Genomic DNA, 17871 nt, shown 5'->3' with positions numbered 1-17871 from the left:
TGTTGATGTTTGATAAAGTATTTTCTTTCAACCAGACAAATATGTGTATAGGTTTTCCTGCCTCCATTCTCATCCTCTTGATATACACTTGTGAATGAATGCTTGAAAGGGGAACACCAAAATCAGATCTTCTGAGCAATGTGAACAAATATTAATTGAGAAAAACTTAATCTTCACCAGAACTGCATAAATTTTAACAGATAAATTATATAAATTGAACATATGAATATATTCACTCAAACAATAAAAACAATTACAGCCGAAACCGGTTTGGCTCAGTGGATAGAGCGTTGGCCTGCGGACTCAAGGGTCCCAGGTTCGATTCCAGTCAAGGGCATGTACCTTGGTTGCGGGCACATCCCCAGTAGGGGATGTGCAAGAGGCAGCTGATCGATGTTTCTCTCTCATCGATGTTTCTAACTCTCTATCCCTCTCTCTTCCTCTCTGTAAAAAATCAATAAAATATATTAAAAAAAAAACAATTACAATGTAGATTGTAATGGTAAAATGATAAAATATTATTTTCCTAGGATCTCTCCTAAAAGACATATTAGCTACAAAGAAGCCAACCCTTTTTATTTTATAATTCAATTCACATATCTCTGACCCTTGGAACTATAAACAAACACTTCTGAAATTAAGTCTCTCAGGAGATTTCAAGAGACAACCACAGGTGAATCTATTTGCTTCTCAAGGAAATAGAAGTTTTCATTGTTCTTTCTGCTATATCAAGGTATAATTTGAGGTGAAATTTTCCAAACTTCGTAATTCTGCCCAAACTGTTGTACTACCTTACAGGCATATCAATGTGATAATGCTCATGCAATATTAAATTGTGTTTTCTCTCTCTTCTCTATTTGAACAGAAGATGCTATTGCTGGTAAGATTTTTTATTTTATATTTCCCCATCAAGGTGTAACTGGGACATGTACTCCCTCACTACTAGAGCATTGATAAAAGATTTTATTTTAACTAGAGTAGTACTGAATTTCTACATTACTCTCAATTTACCTTCTTATTTCCTGATTTTGGTCCTACCTTCTTATTTGTTTCTTCCTATGGCATATGGGGAAAGAAAAATAATTTTCCCTTTACCCTTCTAGGTTCTTGGCTGAGACCCCACTGTAATAAAAGACAGACTAACAGGAGAAAAACAAACAGAAGTCTAATAACACGTATGTCTCCTGTATACATGAAAGAGACCTAGGAAAACTTAATAACTATCACAAATGTCCCAAGCATCACCTTAAATTCATCTCCAAAGACAAAAGAAGGTGTTGGGGAGAGGGGAAGAACAGTAAACAAGTATAAAATTATCATGCAGATTTGGGTCATTGCCTTCTGTATTGACAGTATTTTCTACTGATAAAGTCATCCTCTTTTTCCTGGTACAGGGAGGAAACACCCTTACAAATGGAGATTTCCCTTATAAATATAAATTTCTTTTATAAAAGGGTAATTTCTACCAGCTTTTCAGAGCTTCGCCTGTGTCTGCTATTTCTTACAAATAACCAGACTAAACTAATCTTAATGCGAAAGAGGTATATTTTGGAGTGGCAAATTTAGCTTCCCTCCATGCCCCAATCCTATGTTCACTTCAGTTGCATTTTGATCTGAAGAGTTCTTGGTACTGATATTGCTGTGGTGATGGTGAAATGTTTGCAAACTACCTGCCCTTAAAGCCACTCCCATGTACACAAACACACACAAAGATAGTTGCAACAGAGCTAAACAGTCATCAATCAGTTCTTATCTACAGAACATTTTAAAGTTATGCATTCACGTTTTCAGATGGATTCAAAATATAACAGATTTATTTTCCTCTGTGACTTTTAGGTGTTTAAAAATTACTGTTTGAAGCTGAACTTTACTGGTACACAGGTACTGCAAATCACAGATTTACATGGGCACTAAGACTACAAAAAAGGCAAAAAAATACTTTAGCAATCTTTCCTGTGTCACTGATTAAAACAAAAGAACATTAAAAAAAAAAAGAATAAAGTATTCAGGTAAAATTGTATCACCCTCTTCCTAACCCAATAGTTCTTTCAATTGTTTATTCAGCTCTTTTATTTAAAAAAAAATGCTGTGGTGCTGAAGATCAATGCCTACAAGTACTGAGTTCCTTTTTTTAAAATTAATAGACTGTAACTTGTAGTGAGCATGATAGGCAAATAAATTCAATTCCAGCATAATTATTGTTAATGGAATTAAGAAACATTTCACTTAGCAAGAATATAAAAATAAAATTTTATTTTCCAAGCTCAAAATTAATCATTTCATAGTTTTTACATGGTAGCCAGAAAAGTAGCCAAACAGGAATTTCCAGAACTTCAGCCTTTTCTTATTCATTGTGATTCAGTGCCAAGTTCCTGCTCTGGCTGAAGCCCATGATAAAACACACACAATAAAAAGCACATGGGGCATCTGATGTATAGACAAAACTCTTCACTTCCTCAATGCCTACTTAGTAAGGAGATGAGGTGTGATGTCAAATGATTCACTAAATTTCAAATTTTCCATCAGTTTGAAACTAGTCAACTCAAACATTTGTGACCTCCAGCAAGATGTAAAACAGCTGGCCATCTGGATAAAAAGGTGAATGCTGGTCTAGTTTCAAGCAATTCAGGATATCTGGCTACATTAGCATGGGTTTGAGTTAATAGGAAAGTTCTGGAAAATTAAACCTTAAATCAAAGTGATGCCATCATAATTAGCTAGTTATTAATAATAGGAAAGGAGCAAAGGGGGAAGCCAGACATTATAGACATGTCATTTGGGCAGCTTCACCAGGAGCCTGTAACTTTACCACTCCCCAAGAAACCATCAGCCCATTCCCTGCAGAATCATTGGGAGAAGTAGCCCAAGGAAGGGGAGATAGACACATATTCAGTGAAGTTAGGGTGACATAGGTATATAAGCCTGTCAGTCAAGCTTGGGGAACCATGGATTGGCTAGACTAGACAGGAACATTGCAAGCCTGTAAAAATTTGGGAAAACATAATCCTACAAACAAAGGGTTTTGCTCTCTCTCAGCTCTCTGATTCCTTTGATTTTGCTCCTGATTCTTTGCATTTGCCCATGTGGCCCAAGGCTATGCATGTGGACCCCACATGCAATGGACTGATGGACTGCAGTGGGAGACACAAACTAAGCTAGCCTAATGTTGGATTGGACTATTCCCTAACATGGAGTGGAAACTCTGGACATTGACTGATTTTAGCCCCGCTGAAGGCAAAATGGGACTTCTTCCTTGGCGGGACAAAGGGAAATGGGATCTTGAAAACTCAGGAGTATAATCCCACAGAAATAAAGCTTTCTACAATAATCCTCCCATGAGAGTCTAAGAAATTTCCTTTTCTTGGGCTACCTCAAGAAGCCCCCTCACACTGGCGATCTGTGGAGATGAAGATCTCACCCTACCTATAATAAAAGATGGTCCAAAGTAATTAAACAAGGAGACCATTAGATTGAGGTGGCTTGAATGCCATAGTGGCCTATGTAAGCAAACTGAAATCTAAGCCTATAGTAAATGCCTTAAGATTTTGAAATCAAACTACTAAGGACAACCAATCACCAACAGCCAACTAGCTTTTAGCTACAGCCAATCAAATCATTTCCTGTTTTTCCTTCCACACTTTCTCTGCATAAACCTTTTCCTTGGTTCCTGTCAGCAGAGTCCTCCTAACCACTTCTGTTTTATCACTACCCCATTCTAATGGATTTCTGCTGAAATGAACTCTTAAAATTTTTAATATGCCTCAGTTTATCTTTAAACAGGTGTGTGTATTTGGTGATGGGTGAGAGGATTGCTTCATTATGATTAGACAGAAGGAAAGGACCTAGGTTTAAAAGCTTTTAAAATTTGCATCCTGGTGTCTTATCCAAAATTTTATAATATTTATTTAATTTATTAAGCTAATGGTGGGATCCAGTTCTCAGGCATGGTAATAATACAGGACATATTTCTGTTCTAATGCCTAAAAGAAAAAAGAGTTGACAGTAGAAGAAAGAGCTGATCTTTATAGCTTTTCTGAGTTAAATGTGATCATAGTCTTTTCTCTCTCTCTCTCTCTTGAACATATGTGCACAAATAGTATGGCTAGAAAAGATTGCAAATATATGTTTGCTTTAGAAATATACAAATTGAAATATTTAAAATAAAAGCTGCTTCAACCTTTTTCATTCTTCAGCTTTGTCCCTTTGTGATGTGTTATTTATAGCAAAGCTTCAGGGGGAAAATTTTGAAGTAAACTCACAATGCAGATTAAGCCACTGAAAAATGGTGATTGTCATATGTATTCAATAGTGTTCTGTAAAATAACCCATTTCACCACCATCCCGATGAGACACTGATATTTGGAAAAGTGATTCCATAGATTTATAGCTTCATCATCTGCTTTGCTGATTGCTAGTCTCTCTCAAGGACAAATAGGCTTTCAGACACAATTGTAAATATACAGGATAAAGTAATGTTATGTCTACTCTGACTGGTTATGCCATAATTAGGGAAAAGTTGCCAGATAAACTTAATTGAGCATTTAGAGGGCTATATAAAACATTTTCTTTTCTTCCCTAAAGAACCATGCAGAGCTTTTATTTCAAAATATTATCTACTCTTTCATTAACCATCTCTCTTTCTTCTTATAAGTTAATTGCCTGGGTGGTATTTGGTGAGGTGTCAGCATTTTTACAGAGATGTGTAATTCCACCACTCCAAAGGTTCCAGGGTTCTTTTATTCTCCTTTTTTTTTAAACTAGAGGAGGTTGAAAATGACTTAAGCCCTTCAAGTATGAAAAGAAGAACAGTTTGAGTTTGAGGGAAACAAAAGAAACTTTAGAGAGAAAAATCTGTTTGGAAAAGAAGACATGATTCTGCTAAACCCTTAGGGTAGAGAGAATAGCCTAGAAATGAGAGTGAGTAATGATTAAAGACTAAAAATTGTTCTTGCAATTACCTCTTGACATTTATATTGTATCATAACACCTCTGGAAACTCTTCTCAGGTTTATGAAAACAATAATAGAACCACCAAAATTGCTTAACAATTTATTTAAAAAACAATAGACAAATCTATTGAATAGAAAATGTTTGTTTGTTTGTTTGTTTAGCTACTAAAGCAGAGAAATTTAGCTGTCTGGGTGCCTGTTAGAAAAACACTGCACATATTCAGAGCAGTATTGAGGGTCTGATGGACATTTAAGCTGTATTCAGGTTTTTGCAAATACAAAAAAATGCTGCAAACAGCCTTGTACATGCATTTTTGCTTAATTGGGTAAGCAATGCTACAAGATACATTTTCTAGGAATATAATAGCTGGGTTAAAGGGGATTTGCATAAAAATAGATACTGCTAAATTGTTCACCGATGAGGTTGTGTACTGTATGAGTGTGTTCACACTGAGGAATTAATCTGCTTCAATCTGACAGGAAGAAATGGTATCTGGTTGTTGCAGTCAGTTGTTGCTTTATTTTGCACTTTGTAACTAATGAGTAAAATCTATCCTTTGTATATTTATATTGGTTTTGAAAAATATATCTTTAAAAATGTTTAAAGCATCTTATAAAGCATTTTAAATAAAATTAAATCTAACATAAAATGCTAATTTTTGTCAATGTATTTTAAGCCTAATTCAATAGGAAGCCACTGATTAGACTGATAAGAGCTTTTCTGTTACTCACCTTGGCATGCCCTCCTTTGTGATTGATGTCCTTCTTCCTAATTTTTACACAGGCCTTATTTTAAGGGCCTCTGGAACTTCTCTCTCAGAGGTCAGTTTTGGGTATTATCTAATACACTCCCTTCAGCTGTCAGTGATGGAAAGGACAAGAATGGGAGAAACCAAAGGAATAATAATATCAACAAAACCAACAACACCACTACTACTGCTACTACTAATAGCATCTAGTATGTATTGAGTGCTTGCTTTGTGTCTGGCATTGCACTATGTCCTTCACCTGTAGTATTTTATTTAATCCTTGTAACTATATATTTTGCTATTGAGTAAACTCTGATTCAATCAACTTGCCTAAAGTCTCATAAATATTAAGTAGCAGATCCAGGACTCAAATCCAAAAGAAGAGGAAGACATTAAAAATATATACTTGAGAGGCTGACTACCTAATGTATACTGGCTGTGTGACCATAGTTAAGTAACCTAACCTTTGTTACCTAATATGATAAGGGTAGTGATCACCTAGGTCAGTGGTCGGCAAAGTCATTAGTCAACAGAGCCAAATATCAACAGTACAACGATTGAAATTTCTTTTGTGAGCCAAATTTTTTAAACTTAAACTTCTTCTAATGCCACTTCTTCAAAATAGACTCGCCCAGGCCATGGTATTTTGTGGAAGAGCCACACTCAAGGGGCCAAAGAGCCGCATGTGGCTCGCGAGCTGCAGTTTGCCAACCACGGACCTAGGTAATTTTTATGAGGATTAATCTAGTTGAGATTTCTAAAAGTTTAGAAGATTATTTATCTGGCACATAGTAAACATCATGGAAGCATTAGCCATTATGATCCAGAGCCCATGCCTCTTAAAGAAATATCCTAGAACATTCACTTTTCTTACCCTCCATTCTAGCACAGCTTGAACTCTCTGCTATAATCAAAGCAATCTTCATTTAGCCATCTTCATATAAACTGTGTATCACTCTTGCTTCTGGGTCCAAAGAACACTTCTCTCCCTTTATTTCTCAATCCTTGTTTCATTCTTTCTATCAAACTCCAGCTGTCTCTAAGTATACCCATAATCAGATAAGATGCTGTGGGGGTCAGGAGCAAATCTCCCCAGAATGTGCCACCCTGACATGCAGTATATTTTGTGCTGAAAATAATTAAAGCCCAACAAACTTGTTTTTTTTAATATATATTTTTACTGATTTCAGAGAGGGGAGAGAGAGAGAGAGAGAGAGAGAGAGAGAGAGAGAGAGAGAGAGAGAGAGAGAGAGAAACATCAATGATGAGAGAGAACCATTGACCAGCTGCCTCTTGCATGTCCCTACTGGAGATTGAGCCTACAACCTGGGCATGTGCCCTTGACTGGAATCAAACCCAGGACCCTTCAGTCAGCAGGCTGATGTTCTATCCATTGAACCAAACCAGCTAGGGCTCGAGTTTTTATTTTTTAACCTCTCCTTTACCTGCCTAAAGGAATTCAGGTAGAAAATCCTGCTTTGGGAAGGGAGCCTTCACATATTCATTTTAGCATGTTCACTTTAGCACATATGAATTAAGTGTGGCAGACAGGGAGGATCCAAGCAAAAATTTATTCCACTAGATTCCCTTTTGTCCCATTTGTTTCTGGGTGGCCCTGCAAGAATTTGTTTAGTAAATGTTTGCTTTTTCTCATCCATCTGTGAATTTCCTACCTCCACCTCCTCCTTAGTCCAAAATGACATACATACCTCATTTTGCCTCAGTCTTTAGAATTTTCATGCTCATGTGAACTACCCATGCACACATTAAGATTTTATTTTCTCTTGTTAATCTGCTGTATGTCATTAGAATTATTTTAACATCCAGAAGAACTAAGGGGGGAAGGGGAAAGTTTCCCTGGCCCCAGCAATGCCCAGGAATAATTTGAACTTTCCCCAATAGGACTATCTGCCTTCCTATTTATGCAAGCACTGTGAAGGCAAAACCTGAATACCATCACTCAGCCACAAATTAGAACCATGAAATCAATTAATTATAACCCAATTCATATTCTGATCATAACTTAAGTTCTTCATCAAGACCATCCAGGGAAGCAATAAATATTCTCATTTTGGGAGGTAAAACAAGTATTATATCAGCAACTTGCATCAGAATTCTTGGGAATAAAACTTCTTACTAAAAAATACAAGGCACTAAGAATGGAGAGTGAGACATAGAGCCAAGACAATCCTATCTAATAATAGAGTAACATGTAAATTACCATCACTCCGCTACGCCCACGATTGGGTGGCAGGAGGCTAGGGGGCGGGACTCGGGGTGGCCTATCTGGCCATTGAGAGGCACGGATCCGCTGCCACTGAGGGGGGCTACCCTGCTGTTGAGAGGCACAGGGGGCAGGACTCCCACTCCCTGTGCCTCTCAACGGCCAGATCCACGGCCGCTGAGGGGTCCTGCCGCAGACACCCAGCTGCATCTCTCAACGTCAGGGTAGCCAGGTGTCCGCAGCAGCCCCCCTCAGCGGCCGTTGAGAGGTGCAGGGAGCGGTAGTCCCGCCCCCTGTGCCTCTCAACAGCAGGGTAGCCCCCCTCAGCAGCCACGGACCATCAAAAGTGGGGGAGCTGGGTGCCTGTCTGTTCCGGCAGCAGGCTTTTGAGAAGCCTCCGCCGAGCCAGAGGCTTCTGAAAGGCCTGGTGCACCAGCGGACAGGCACCCAGCTCGACCATGAAAAGCGAAAGTGTGTAGGGGACCCTACACGTGCATGATTCAATCATGCACTTGGCCTCTAGTTAAAGATAATGGCCATTTTTTTTCTATATGATACAAAAAAATATATGATTTCTTTCTTTCTTCTTTTCTCCCTTCTTCTCCTCCCTCTTCTTCTCCTTTCCTTTCTCCTACTCCTCCTCCTCCTCCTCCTCCTCCTCCTCATCCTTCTTGTTCTAAAATGAGGAGAGAAAGAGAAGGGAAGAAAAGGAAGGGGTGATGTGCCACCCAAACAGTAGATTACTGGGTACACTATGTAGAGGGAAAGACCACTAAGAAAATTTCTCAGTGGCAAAATTATCTGACTTATTTTCCTTACTTTAAAATATTGAGGTAATTGTAGGTTCCCAAGAAGTTGTAAAAAGTAATACAGGGAGATCATTTGTGCACTTTGCCCAGTTTATTTCAGTAATAAATTTTGAAAAATATAGTATAATATTACAACCAAGATTGATCTCAGTCACATTTTTCCAGTTTTAATTTTATTCATTTGCAAGCATGTGAAAGACTTTAAAAAAGTGATGTCTAACATTTAATTTGAAAATTGTTTTATTTCTTCAATATAAACCTTTTGCCAGGTCTCCACAAATTTTTATATCAATAGATTTCTGTTGAGAAGAAAATGGCAGCAGAATAGGCAGATGTGTTCTGATACTTGTCCAGGAGGAAATAGAGGGAGCAGCTGAAACAAGAGGAATCCAGCCCGAATTGGCGAAGAAGACGTGGCTGTTGAGACAGTTTGCAGCTGGGAAGGGCAGAGATCTCCTGGAAAAAGGTAAAACAAGGATCTGGGCAATAGAATCTGCTGGATCTCTAAGCCCAGAAGGTCAGGGGAAAACTACACAGCGCCAAGCTGCATCCCTGAGGACAGGCAAAGCGTCTGACTGTGAGAAAAAGGGTCCATGGGACTGCAGGAGGTAGTAGATTTTAGACCAGTGATGGCGAACCTATGACATGTGTGTCAGCACTGACACGTGTAGCCATTTCTGATGACACGTGGCTGCTGAGGTGGCCGCATGCTGAGGATGAAACATTTGTGAAATAATGATTTTTCCTCAAAGTGACACACTACCCGAGTTATGCTCAGTTTTTTGGCGAAGTTTGACACACCAAGCTCAAAAGGTTGCCCATCACTGTTTTAGACCTTGGAGTCTAATTTGGGATCTGAGCTCAAAGGCAGCCCTGAAGAGCTAACTTCCCGACCGAGCAGTGCCAGCAAGAGAGGAGCTGTTAAAGACACGGTCCCTCCTCGCACTGGAGCCTGCGTCTTTCTCCACTGAACCTAGTTCGTAGGACCTTTCACTTACCCATGGCTGAGGTGCAGGAGAAGGGGTGGAGTTGTGGAATCTAGGGAGAGTAGGCAACAAACAGGTCCAGGAGAAGTGGAAGCATGTCTGGTGCTGACTCACATGGGATCCCCGGTCGCCATTTTCTCCTGAGAAATAGCCCCTCCCTCCAGTCTCCAGGCAACCAATATAGCCACACCCTGATTCCACCCTGATTATCACCATAGAACCTGAATACTCCCTGAGGCCAGAGGAACTGCCCAAAAGAAAAACCTTTAGCAGCTAGGCACCTCAATTACGCAGTTACACTGCCAGTGCTCTCCAGAGTGCTTCAGTGTGCCTCGCTGGCAAACTTACTGCAGGTGCTACTGTGAGCCGCCACTGGGAGTAAGCCCCTATCCACCACAGGTGCAGCATCAAAAGCTGAGTCTGCCCACCCCACAACTACAGAATTCTGGGCAACACAGTAAAACATTTCCAGGGTGCAGGCCCCCTGAGCCACATCACCCCGACAGATGGTTCCTTGGAGTCACTGTGAGTCCACACTGGGCAAGCTCAATTTCAATTTAAGGTGCAAGACAGAAAAATTGGGATACTACCCTCCATGACTGCTGACCTCTAGACACCGCAGCTGTTCTTCTCAAACTCGCAGGCCTACATCAAGAGAACCCAAATAGTTCAAGTAGGGAACTACACTAGATTACCAAACCCAGGAGAACTGAGAGATTATACCAGTAGCACCATCACCAAAAGAACCTGGGTAGCAAAGCAATTGGATCTACAATTAAAACATTACAGGAAAACATGGGGAGACAAAAAGGAAATTTCCAAAGGAAAGAAAAAGAGGAATCACCAGAAAGGGAGTTAAATGAACTTGAGGCTAACAGCTTAACAGAGAAAGAATTCAGAGTATTCGTTATAAGGATGTTTAAACGGATGGATGACAAATACACACAACTCAATGAGAACTATAAGGAGCTGAATGAAAACGTCACCAACATGAAAAGAAACCAAGAGGAGATGAAGAACGACATAGCTGCAATAAAGAACACAATGGAAGGCTTAAAGAGGAGAGTAGAAGAGGCTGAGGACCGCATCAGCGAATTAGAAGACAAGGTAGGAAAAAACACACAAACTCAGCAGCAACTGGAAAGAAGACTTAAAAAGCAAGAGGAGAGCCTAAGGGAGCTTTGGGACAACACAAAACGAAACAACCTTCGAATAATAGGGATAAAAGAAGGAGAGGAAGAGAAGCAAGGCATAGAAAACCTGTTAGAAGAAATAATAACAGAAAACTTCCCTGATATTGACAAGAAAAAAACTATCTAAGTCCAAGAAGTACACAGAGTCCTCAACAAGTTGAACCCCAAAAGAACGACACCAAGACACATCATAATTAAATTGACGAACACCAACGACAAAGCAAGAATCTTAAAGGCTGCCAGAGAGAGACAGAAAGTTACCTACAAGGGATCTCCATATCAACTGATTTCTCAACAGAAGCACACCAGGCCAGAAGGGAATGGAATGAAATATACAAAGTGATGTAAAACAAGGGACTGAATCCAAGAATACTATACCCAGCAAGGCTATCGTTCAAAATTGAAGGTGGAATCAGAAGCTTCACAGACAAAAAAGGGCTAAGAGAGTTCATCACTACCAAGCCAGCAATGCAAGAAATCCTAAAGGGGCTGCTGTACAAAAAAGAAAAAGGCAAGAAGAAACACAAACACTAACGAAAAATATGTCAACAAACAGGTACTTATCAATAATAATATTAAATGTAAATGGATTAAATGCACCAATCAAAAGACATAGGGTATCTGAATGGATAAGAAAACATTACCCATATATTTGCTGTCTACAAGAGACCCACCTTAGAGCAAAAGATTCACACAGACTGAGAGTGAAGGGATGGAAAAACATTTTTCAGGCAAATGGAAATAAGAAAAAAGCTGGGGTTGCGATATTTATATCAGATAAAATAGACCTTAAAGTAAAGGCCATAATAAGAGATAAGGAAAGCCACTACATAATACTAAAGGGAGCAATCCAGCAAGAACATATAACTCTGGTAAACGTATATGCACCCAATGCAGGAGCGCCCAAATACATAAAAAATCTACTGGAAGATATCAAGGGAGAGATCGACATCAATACAATCATAGTAGGGGACTTTAATACACCACTGACATCAATGGATAAATCCTCTGGACAAAAAATCAGCAAAGAAACAGCATTTCTAAATGACACACTAGATCAGATGGACCTATTTGACATCTTCAGAGTATTTCACCCCAAAGCCGTGGAATATACGTTCTTCTCAAGTGCACATGGGACATTCTCAAAAATAGACCACATACTGGGTAACAAGGAAAGTCTCCCCAAATTCAAAAAGATTGAAATAATATCAAGCATTTTCTCAGACCACAATGGCATAATATTAGAAATAAACTACAATAAAAACATTCCAAAAAATTCAAACACTTGGAAACTGAATAGCATGCTACTAAACAATGATTGGGTTATCAATGAAATCAAAGAAGAAATTAAAAACATCCTGGAGACGAATGACAATAAAAACACAACATTGCAAATCCAATGGGACACAATGAAAGCAGTCCTGAGAGGGAAGTTTATAGCTCTACAGGCCTACCTCAAAAAAACAAGAAAAAATGGTATTAGATCATCTAACTCAACAGCTGAAAGAATTAGAAAGGGAGCAACAAGACAAGCCCACAGTGAGCAGAAGAAAGGAAATAATAAAGATCAGAGCAGAAATGAATGACATAGAGACCAAAAAAAAAATAATACACAAGATCAACAAAACCAAGAGCTAGTTTTTTGAAAGGATAAACAAGATTGATGGATCTCTAGCCAGGCTCACCAAGAAGCAAAGAGAGAGGAACCAAATGAACAAAATCAGAAATGAAAGAGGTGAAATAACAACAAACCACACAGAAATACAAAGGATTGTCAAAAAATACTTTGAACAACTCTATTCCAACAAACTAGACAACTTGGAGTAAATGGACACATTCCTAGAAAAACACAACCTTCCAAAACTTACTCAGGAAGAGACTAAAAATCTCAATAGGCTGATAACTATGGAAGAAATTGAAGCAGTCATCAAAAAGCTTCCAGAAAACAAAAGCCTGAGGCCAGACTGCTTCAAAGGGGAGTTTTACAAAACGTTCAAGGAAGAGCTAAAACCTATCCTCCTCAGACTATTCCAGAAAATTGAAGAAGAAGGAACACTTCCAAGCTCCTTCCATGAAGCCAGCATCACCCTAATACCAAAACCAGATAAAGATAACACAATGAAAGAGAATTACAGGCCAATATCCCTCATGAACATAGATGCCAAAATCCTCAACAAAACTCTAGTAAATCAAATCCAGCAGTATATCAGAAAGATCATACACCATGACAAAGTAGGATTTATCCCTGGGTTGCAAGGATGGTACAATATTCGCAAATCAATAAACGTGATACATCACATAAACAAATGGAGAGATAAAAACCATATAGTCATATCAATTGATGCAGAAAAAGCATTTGACAAATTCCAACACCCTTTCTTGATAAAAACTCTCAGCAAGCTGGGAATAGAAGGATCATACCTCAACATAATGAAAGCCATATATGACAAACCCACAGACAACATCATACTCAAAGGTCAAAAACTAAAACCATTTCCCCTAAGAACAGGAACAAGACAGAAATGCCCACTCTCACCACTCCTGTTCAACATAGTGTTGGAAATACTAGCCATTGCAATCAGACAAGAAGAAGAAATAAAAGGCATCCAAATTGGAAAAGAAGAAGTAAAACTGTCCTTATTTGCAGATGACATGATACTGTACATAGAAAACCCTAAAGACTCTATCAAAAAATTATTAGACTTAATAAATGAATTCGGCAGAGTAGCAGGATACAAAATAAATGCTAAGAAATCTATGGCATTTTTATACACCAATATTGAACTTACAGAAAGAGAGACTAAAAAAGCAATCCCATTTACCATCACACCAAAAACATTAAGATACCTAGGAATAAACTTAACTAAGGAGATAAAAGACCTATATGCAGAAAAGTACACAACACTGAAAAAAGAGAAAGAGGGAGATATAAATAGATGGAAGAACTTAACATGTTCATGGATTGGTAGAATCAACATCATCAAAATGTCCATACTACCCAAAGCAATCTATAATTTCAATGCACTTCCCATTAAAATACCAACGGCATACTTCACAGACCTAGAACGAACTTTCAAAAAATTCATCTGGAATAAAAAAAGACCCCGAATAGCTACAGCAATCCTGAGAAAGAAGAACAAAGTAGGAGGGATCTCAATACCAGATTTCAAGCTATATTACAAAGCCACTGTTCTCAAAACTGCCTGGTACTGGCACAAGAACAGACATATAGATCAATGGAATAGAATAGAGAACCCAGAAATAGATCCAAATTGCTATGCTCAATTAATATTTGACAAAGGAGGCATGAACATACAATGGAGTCAAGACAGTCTCTTCAATAAACGGTGTTGGGAAAATTGGACAGATACATGCAAAAAAAAATGAAACTAAACCACCAACTTCCACCATACACAAAAATAAACTCAAAATGGATACAGGACTTAAACATAAGACAGGAAACCATAAAAATACTAGAGGAATCTACAGGCAGAAAAATCTCTGACATATGCCAAAAGAACTTCTTCTGTGATACTGCTCCTAGGGTAATGGAAGCTAAAGAGAAAATAAACAAATGGGACTACAACAAAATAAAAAGCTTTTGCACAACAATAGAAACCACCAATAAAACAACAAGAAAGCCCACTGCATGGGAGAACATATTTGCCAATGATGTCAACGATAAGAGTTTAATCTCCAACATTTACAAGGAACTCATGCAGCTTAACAAAATGAAGATAAACAACCCAATCAAAAAATGGGCAACTGATCTAAATAGACACTTTTCGAAAGATGACAGAAGGAAGGCCAAGAGACATATGAAAACCTGCTTTAAATCACTAATCATTAGAGAGATGCAAATCAAAACAACAATGCAGTACCATCTCACACCTGTCAGAATGGCCATTATCAAAAAGTCAACAAATGACAAGTGCTGATGAGGATGTGGAATAAAAAGGAGCCCTCGTGCACTGCTGGTGGGAATGCAGACTGGTGCAGCCACTGTGGTGAACAGTATGGAGTTTCCTTAAAAAAATAAAAATAGACCTCCCATTTGACCCAGTGATCCCACTTCTAGGAATCCATCCCAAGAAACTGGAAACATCAATCAGAAAGGATATATGCACCCCTGTGTTCATAGCAGCACAATTCACCATAGGTAAGATTTGGAAACAGCCTAAGTGCCCATCAGCAGATGAGTGGATTAAAAAACTGTGGTACATCTACACAATGGAATACTACACTGTGGTAAAAAAGAAGGAGCTCTTACCATTTGAAACAATATGGATGGAGATGGAGAATATTATGCTTAGTGAAATAAGCCAGGCAGAGAAAGATAAATATCACATGATCTCACTCATTTGTGGCATATAATGAACAACATAAACTGATGGAGAAAAAAATAGATCCCGAAACAGATAAATATCAATCAGAATGTCAAACCTTAGGGAAGAAACTGTGAGGTAACCAGAAACCCAAGAATGCCTGAGAACGCCTTTCTGGCCATGCTAGCAATCATCAGATGTACGATAATTTTACCTGGGACAAGAGGATAAGTATTTTGGACTTATGCTCCTGACCCTTCATGGGTAAGACCCCTTACATGGGCTGATCCCCTGACTAATGTAGTTACCAATAATACCAAACACCTTGGTCATCCAGGAGGTCCATGGGTGGGGCAAGAAAGTATAAATACACAGGGGTCCCCACCCAGCTTCTCTTTTGTATGACACAAAATGAAAACAATGCCCCTTTGGGTGTACAATTAAAGAGAGGTTTCTGGCTTGTGTGGACACCAAAGAAAGGGTGTCACTACTATCACTATGTGCCCCCGGTAGAGGTGCAGAAAATGTAACTAAGACCTTGTCTATATAAAAGGAAATGGACAGCCAGTTTGAAAGGGAATTGCCATGGACTAGAACAAAGAATATCCTTACATGATATTATTCTACACTGTCATTAAAATTTTTCCCAGATTTGGATCACCTCCAGTACTTATAATAGTTTCTCGCACCCTTGGGGATAAAAAAAAAATCATCTGTTTGGTGCTTGGAGACAAACTTAACACATCTCTTGATATTTTAGAATTACAACAGCATAATATACAATTATCCCAAGAAAACTTATAAACTGATTCTTTGAATGTCTGGCAGCAATTTAAAAAGGACATGCAAGGATTTAACCCCTTTTGTTGTGTAGAGGGCCTCCTGGGTAGGCACCTGAGCATTCCATATTGGTCCCTCTTACCCTTTAGGCCAAGAGGGACCCTCTTCTCACAATTCAATTGCTCACAGCTGTTGCATGAGCTCTCTGTTCATGTCGAGGTTGAAGTCTCGTGATGACTGGTGCCATGGATCTGTCTCTCACCCAGTGGGGCGAACTGAGCCCTCCCTGGAGAAGAAACCCGGGTTCCCCAAGACATGTGATCAGTGCTGGGGCCCTGCCAGCAGGCGAGGGGATCCCAAGGCAGGTGCTGGGCATGGAGGCCAAGGGGGCATAGGCTACCAAGGAGACAAAACTGAACCTCACATCACCCTGCTTGGCCCTGGAAGATGTCTGGTTAGCCAGAGACAGGTAAGAATTCTCATGGAAGGAGCAACCTAAGACAGGCACAGTCACGGAGGGGCCATCAGGAGAGAATTTGGGGGTCAAAAGAGGTGGGGCACAGAACCTCACCCCCCCCCCCAACATTGCAGGGGCCTGAACCCTAGCCCATTCTGAGGCAGGTCTCCTGCCCCCATGGCTGCTTCGTGCTTCCCATGCCCAGCTCAGATCAGGACCCAGGTGACCGATAGAGACTTGGCCGACAGCAGCTGCCCTCTCACTCCAACAAGAATTGTTTGAGTTGTCTTGTACCCATGGTGTGGGGAAGTGGGTTTATGATATCTAAATCCAGCCTACCACCAGGAATGCTCAGGACCTACTTAAGAAGGCAAATAATCCTTTCCACTAATATTTACAGGGTAAAATAAAATTGTTGTTAGAGTATTAAATTTGATAGTAAAATAGTAGTCAAGTTTTCAGGCAAATTTAAATCGGCTAGTTGAAACAAGCGAATATGCTAGAAAAATTAAATGTACTGAACAAAAAGTTGTTCCTAAAGTGTTAACTAAAATTTTTATTGGTAGTTCATTTCATGATAAAATTGCGCACCATGTAATGAACCTAAACCAGTAATATTATAGTGCAAAAAATTAAAATTTAAAGGCCATCAAGACTACATTATAAATTTTTCAAAAGCCTCCTAATATTTAAATCAAGAAAGTGGGAAGTGGATAGTATTAGAATATCATGTAAGGAAAAATATCCTATAAGTAAATTACATCTAGAAAATTAATACTTTATATATATATATTTTTTATTGATTTTTTTATAGAGAGGAAGGGAGAGGAATAGAGAGTTAGAAACATCAATGAGAGAGAAACATCAATCAGCTGCCTCCAGCACACTCCCCCTACTGGGGGTGTGCCCGCAACCAAGGTACATGCCCTTGACCGGAATCGAACCCGGGACCCTTGAGTTCGCAGGTGGACACTCTATCCACTGAGCCACAGCGGTAAGGGCTAGAAAATTAATACTTTAGAAAATTAATTGTAAGCCTACAAGCAAGACACCCATGAAAAACACACAAGGTGTCAAACAAGCCAGAGGAAAATCATTTGGGCAAAAAATGAAATAGGATCCCAAGTCAAATTTATAGAAAATATTCCTTTATTAACTTCTGGTCGAGAATATGTTTGTATATTTTCAGAAAACAACTCCGCGACCATGTGGATTTCGGCAACAGAGAGGAATTGACAGGACTACTCCAGCCATGAAGACAGAATAGAAGCAGTCCAGAGATGGAAGACGCTGACGTGGCCTTCCCATACTAGCAGTTAGCAGCTGTGCATCACTGCAGATTGCCCAGGACCAAACCAGAGAGAGTCGGACCTGCATTACCACCATTTGTCGACCATCC

The sequence above is a fragment of the Eptesicus fuscus genome, chromosome 1 (genome assembly GCF_027574615.1).
Source record: "Eptesicus fuscus isolate TK198812 chromosome 1, DD_ASM_mEF_20220401, whole genome shotgun sequence".
NCBI classification, from domain to species: Eukaryota; Metazoa; Chordata; class Mammalia; order Chiroptera; family Vespertilionidae; genus Eptesicus; species Eptesicus fuscus.
This window is presented reverse-complemented; position numbering follows the sequence as displayed.